At 44.8% G+C, this 6,335-nt stretch overlaps 1 pseudogene; it reads left to right on the top strand.

The window, feature by feature from the left end:
• Positions 1 to 4,934: 4,934 nt before the first annotated feature.
• On the top strand, positions 4,935 to 6,056 carry LOC104656745 (annotated as a pseudogene).
• The last annotated feature ends 279 nt before the right edge of the window (positions 6,057 to 6,335 follow it).

A 6,335-nucleotide genomic window follows, 5' to 3' on the forward strand; every position in this document is an offset into this window, starting at 1 on the left:
TGGACATGGAAGGGTTGTCTTCTCTCTTTTCCGTTAGCCACAAATAGTAACTCCTCTTAGCTTATGCAAAGCCCAAAAACAAACGTAAGGGAACATTATCATAATCATTATTTTTTATATTCTGTCTATGTCTCACTCCTTCCTGGAGTTAGGGAGGCAAATTAGATGCATTGATCTAAAAGGCCACCTGCTCCCCGCACCCCCCCGCCCCCGCCATGTTGGAGGAATTATTAACAATGGAGATAATTAATTGCATCTTGATAAAGATAAGCCCTTACAATTGGTCTAAGAACCTTAGAAACGCTGGTCTTCAAGGAAACCCTGCTTCTCTAATACTCCCTGGCCCCAAAGCCCCCAAATTCTCTATCTTTCAGGACACACAAATGGCCCATTGGCCCACACAGAGCAGTGAGCTCTTGCTTTCTTTTCTGTTTTCTCTCCCTACTCTTTTCTTATTTTCTTTGGTCTAAGTAATGTTTGAGTGTTTCTCTTGGACTTTTGTAAAGTACTTTGCTATGACTTATCTCAAGTGTTTCTCATAATAAGCTTTGGAGCTCTATACAGCAATTCCCCTCCCTTCAACCACACACAATCTGACTCCTCAAGACTCCATGGTTCTAGAAAAGGGAAGTGACCTACCCAAGCTCACAGTGCTAGCAAGTGGGGGGATAAGACTGAGGACCTCTTGACTCCAAGCCCAGTGCTCTCTACACTTCAACAAGAGGCCAGATCCTCTCCCTACCCCAGGGTCCTCTCCTGCCCACTCATAGGCTTAGAAGCCATAGTCCCTATGCTATGGAACTTAGGGCTGAAAGGGGGTTTGTTCACAGACCATCTAGGGTAGTGACTCCCAACTCAGCCTATGCATTGGAATCACCTGGAAAACTTTAAAAATACCGATATCTGGGTCCCACCCCCAGAGACTCTGATGTCATTGGTCTGGGCTATGGCTTGGGCTTCTAGGGATGTCAAAGCTCCACAGGTAATTCTAATATGCAGCCAGGATTGTGGACTTTTGATCCAGCATTTCCCAAACATTGCTGATGATACGGATCCCCTGAGACACTTGCTAAACATACCTGCTTCTGGGTTCCATTTCAGAAGTTCCAGGGACAGGCCTGGGATGCTGTGCTTTTCACAGCACCCTCAGAGATGTTTGAGAATCAAAGGACTTTCCTAATCTACATCTTCTGTCAGTTTCACAATAGCCCTGGGAGGGAACAGGGGACAGCTTACCAGCTCCACTTGACAACTGAGGCTCTGGAAGCTTAGCAATTTGTTCACAGATGCCCAGTGAATACGGTAGCCAGAGTCAGAACTTGACTGCAACACATCACAGGAGGGGCATCTCCACGCACCCTGAATTCTTATGGAGTTCAGCCTGGGGTGCTTCAGGACAAGTTTGATTTTTTCCCTAACTCTTTCCTTGCTTCAGTCTCTAGTACAGCAAAGTTTCTCCCAGAGAAACACTAGTCTTCAAGGAAATCCTGGTTCTCTAATACCCTCACCAAATTCCCCCTTCTTCAGGACATACAAATGGCCTATTGGTCCACACAGTAGTGAACTCTTTCTTTCCTCTTTTCTCTTCCTCCCTCTTTCTTTCCTTTCTTTCTTCTCCTTCCCTCCTTCTCTTCCCTCCTTCCTTTTTTCTTCCCACCCGTCCAGGCCATCTAAGTAGACTGGAAATGGAGAAGTAGAGGTTTGGGGTGAGGGAGGCCCGATCTGGTGAAAATGATGCTCAGTTTCAGGAAGCCTGAATTCTAGGCCTCAGACAGACATGGCCCAAGCTCCTGTTCTGTCACTGACTGTGCGAGATTAAGGCAAGTCTCTTCTCTCTTCTGAGCCTCAGTTTTCTTTCATCTGTAATGTGAAAATGTTGGAACACATCTGTGGTTTCTATACCTAAATAATAATAATAATAATAATAATAATAATAATAATAATAATCCTATGTTAAACTGAAAGCTAACAGAAAAAAATATCTGAAACAAAAAGCAGACCAGCTCAGGGTGGGGTGTCAGCTCAACCAGCCTGCCGCTCAACAGCTGCCCCTGAAGTATATCCTTCCAACCCTGGAGCTCCACATATTCATTTACTCAAAAAATTTTTGAAAGACTTCTATGGCTAGCCTTCAAGTTGATGCTTGGCAGTTCTCTGTGGCAGAGGATATTAAAGGGATGTGTTATAGCTTCAGTCACTGGGACTTGTACCTCTGGTTCTGTGTCTCTGATGTCCCCCTATGGGGCCACACCCCAGTACCCACCCAGCACCTTGAGCCTGGCCCCTTTCTCTTCCCTCATCCTCGTCCCTGATTCCCAACCCACCTCCACACCCAATTTCTTGCTTATCTGCCCAATACTGTCTTTTCCAAGGCAGGAAGGAAAAAGCTAGATTGTGGGAGGGGGCAAACCCCTATCTCAACCCTCTTCTCCTGTGTTTTGGCTCAAGTCATGGGGGGGAGGGTGTCAGTTGCTAAAAAAAGGGGGAGAGGACAGTGTCCCCAGGCCTGAGGCTTCATCTACACTTGTTTGTTGAAGCTTTGAGTATCTGCCTGTTGCCCAATAAACTTCCCAGCATGAAATCCAGGGCAAACTGCTCTGTGAGGGGCCCCTAGCCATAGCTCCTCTACCCACAGCATGCACCACACACACATACAAACACACACGGCTTGTTCAGAGGCTCGTGGCTGGGAGTAAGAGGAGCGGGAGAAGGAGGAGGAGGAAGAGGAAGAAGAGGAAAAGGGAGTTACCCAGTTGCTGTGAACTCTACTCCTAAGTCCAGTCAGAAAGAGGCCTGTCCCTGGCCCTTCTGAGGTGGAGTCCAAAAACGGGTAGGTTTAACAAGTGTCCCAGGGAATTGGCATTATTAATGATGTTTGGGAAACACTGGATCAGAGGCCCTTGGCTTTGGCTGCACATTAGAATTTCCTGGGGAACTTTGAAATCCCCAGATGTCCAAGCTGCAGCCCAGATCCCTGAGACACCAGAGTTTCAGGGGGTGGGACCCAGGCATCACAGTACTTTTAAAGTTTTCCAGCTGATTCCAATCGATAGGCAGAGTTGAGAGTCACTACCATAGATGGCCTGTGAACAAACCTCCTTCCAGTCCTAAATTTCCATGGCATAAAGACTATGACTGTCAAGGTGGCAGGTAGGCAGGGAGAGGACAATGGGAAGTGAGAGGAGCCCACCTCTTAGGGAAGGTGGCATGGAAGTAGAGAAAGCATGGAAGTGTTTGGTCAACTGCCAAGAGGATGGAGAAAGAGAAGTCCCATATCCAGCTGGAAGGCCAAGAGCTACAGGAGCCAATGACCTGGATAAGGTCCCCATGGGAACTAAAGGCTGGTGTAGAAGCCTCATGGTCCTTGGCTCTGGGCTCCTTCCCCTGGAACTCTCAACCCTTCATGGACGTCGCACTCTGACAGTAATTTCCATTCCACTTCTCAAGCAGACAGGGATATGGCAGAGGGAGGAGGCCTGCTGAGGTTAACCTCTTCCTAAACACCACATGTACTAATTCCACTTCCAAAAGCATCCATAGCTTCCCTTCACCTTCAAAACAAAGCCCGTACTTCTCAGACTGGAATGACAGGCCCTTTGCCATCTGGTTTCTGCCCATCTTTCCAGCCTCTTCTGTCACCATCTCTCCCTCCCCACTGTTGGCAGAGCTCATGGTGTATTCTGCCTGGGATGCCCTTCTTTCCAGGCACTGCCTGGAAAGCACCTACTCTTCTTTTGAGACCAGGACAAACGTCACCTCCTCTGGGCAGCTTTCTGTGATGCCCACCTCCCTTACTTCAGGTAGAGCTGATTAGGCACTTCTTCCTGGCTGCTTCCCCAATCCCACCTTCAGCACTCCATGCATCAGTGTCTTGTCAAGCCATATGGGACCCCCAAGACAAAAGGAAGTCAGTAATACCCATCCTGCCTTTATGTACAATTCTGATATATAGTTTATTATGGATTTTCTACATTTATTCTGATGTTTTAATAGTGCATTAAAGTATTCTTTACCTTAATTACTGAGGTTTTTGGTGCCCCCTTAAATTTTTGCCCAAGGAAAAGGCCTCACCCTAGTCCAGGCCCTGTAATATTCTGTCTCCCTTAGCACCATGGCTGCCTCCTTCACTCACTTCATTCATGTTTCAGCTCAAACATCACTGCAACCCAGAAACAGACTCACAGGTCAGCTAACTACAGCAAAGGCTGTTGCTGTGATTTAGTATAGAAAAGGGCGATCTTTTCAGTAAGTGGTAGGAGCAATTGGCTGCCTGCATGGGAAAAACAATGACCCTTATCTTCTGCCTTGCATCACATACAAACATTAATTTCAGTTGGATCATAGACCTAAATATGAAAGGTAAAACACCGTCTAGGAAATAAAAAGCCAGGAGGATGTATTCATGACCTTCAGGTAGGCAAAGATTTTTTAAACAGGATATAAAAGCACTAACCATAAAGGAAAAGATTGATAAATTAGACTCTACTAAATTTAAGAACTTCTCTTTATCAAAATGAATTAAGAGAATAAAAAGGTAACTGCACTCGGCAAAAATATTTGAGATATAGATATCCAAAGAAGAGCACTGCCTGCCTGTCTGGGTTGCGGAAGTGATGGCTGCCAACTGAGCTTGCTGCTTTCTTGCTACTGCTTGGGCTTCCTGGCTACCTACCCAATGGTGAGGGCGGCCCGGCTGTGTATGGTCAGTCAGATAGCCCCTGTCTCCCACCACGAATCTCTGGCCCCTAGCAGCATGGAGCAGATAGCAGCGGCAGCAGAAGCAGGCAAGGAGGGAGATGGTGGGAGGGCTGTAGGCCCGTGTGGTGGGCAGTAGCATGGGGTATACAAAACTAGGATATGCCAGAAATATAGAACCACAGTTGATCATCCTTTCCTGTATCACTGCTAAGGAGTCCGCAAAAGTGGCTGATCAATCTCAAAGGAGGGTGATGAAAGGTGTTGATGACCAAGACTTCTTCATTGGTGATGAAGTAGTAGAAGAAACCTACATATGCAACAAAGTGGTCAATCCACCATGGTATAGTTGAAGTTGGACCTGACGAAAAGATTTATGGAGAAAGTGATCCTAAATATTTAAGGGCAGAAACTGAAGACCATTGTTTTATTTTGTCTGAACCTCGACTTAATACTCCAGAAAACAGGGAATATACTGCTGAAGTAATATTTGAGTCCTTCAATGTTCCAGGCTTGTACATTGCTGTGCATGCTGTTCTTGCTTTAGCTGCATCTTGGACCTCCAGACAAGTAGGAGTACAGACATTTACTGCTACAGTAATAGACAGTGGAGATGGTGTCACTCATGTCATTGCTATGGCTGAAGGGTATTTGATTGGCAGCTGCATTAAACACATTCCAGTCCCAGGACGAGATGTAACACATTTTATTCCGCAACTGCTGAGAGGCCGAGAAGTAGAAATCCCTCGAAAACAATCCCTGGAAACTGCTAAGACAATAAAGGAGCACTATAGTTATGTCTGCCCAGATTTAGTAAAAGAATTTAACAAGTATGATGCAGATAGGTCAAAATGGATTAAACAGTATACCAGAATCAATGCTATCTCAAAGAAAGAATTTTCCATTGGTGTTTTTTCTGAGAGATTTTTGGGATTTGAAATCTTTTATTCATCCAGAGTTTGCCAATCCAGACTTTACATAACCTATCTCAGAAGTTGCAGATGAAGTAATTCAGAATTGTCCTATTGATGCCAGATGGCCTGTCGGTAAGAATATGGTCCTCTCTGTAGGTTCAACCATGTTCAGCGACTTTGGATATCACTTGCAAAGAGATTTGAAAAGAACCGTATGTAGTTGCCTGGCTTAAATTAAGTAAGGAATTGAGTGGCAGTAGATTGAAGTCAAAATCTATTGATGTACAAGTCATTACACACCATATCCAGCCATATGCGGTTTGGTTTGGAGGATCAATGCTGACTTCCACGCCAGAGTTCTACCAAGTATGCCACACTAAAAATGATTATGAAGAAATTGGACTTAGCATTTGCCGTCACAATCCGGTGTTTGGAGTCATGTCATAAAAATGACTTCATAGTTATTGGGGTTAGGGAGGTGGAGAAGAGATAACCTTTCTCATTACGTTTTGTCTGGATGGCTGGTTTTGAGGTTTTAAACATGACTTGAAATAGTAAGACAAAACATGATTATACAGGAATATTTTAATAAGTGTATCAACATGCAAATGTAGAAGAGAATGAAAGTGATTCTATTTTTTTTAGATTGAATATTTGAATCTTATGTGTAACAAAAGAAGTGGGTTTTAGTTCTTTCTATGCCCTGGTATTTTGTATGTTAATGAA

Source organism: Rhinopithecus roxellana, chromosome 7, assembly GCF_007565055.1.
Source record: "Rhinopithecus roxellana isolate Shanxi Qingling chromosome 7, ASM756505v1, whole genome shotgun sequence".
In the NCBI taxonomy this organism is placed as follows: Eukaryota; Metazoa; Chordata; class Mammalia; order Primates; family Cercopithecidae; genus Rhinopithecus; species Rhinopithecus roxellana.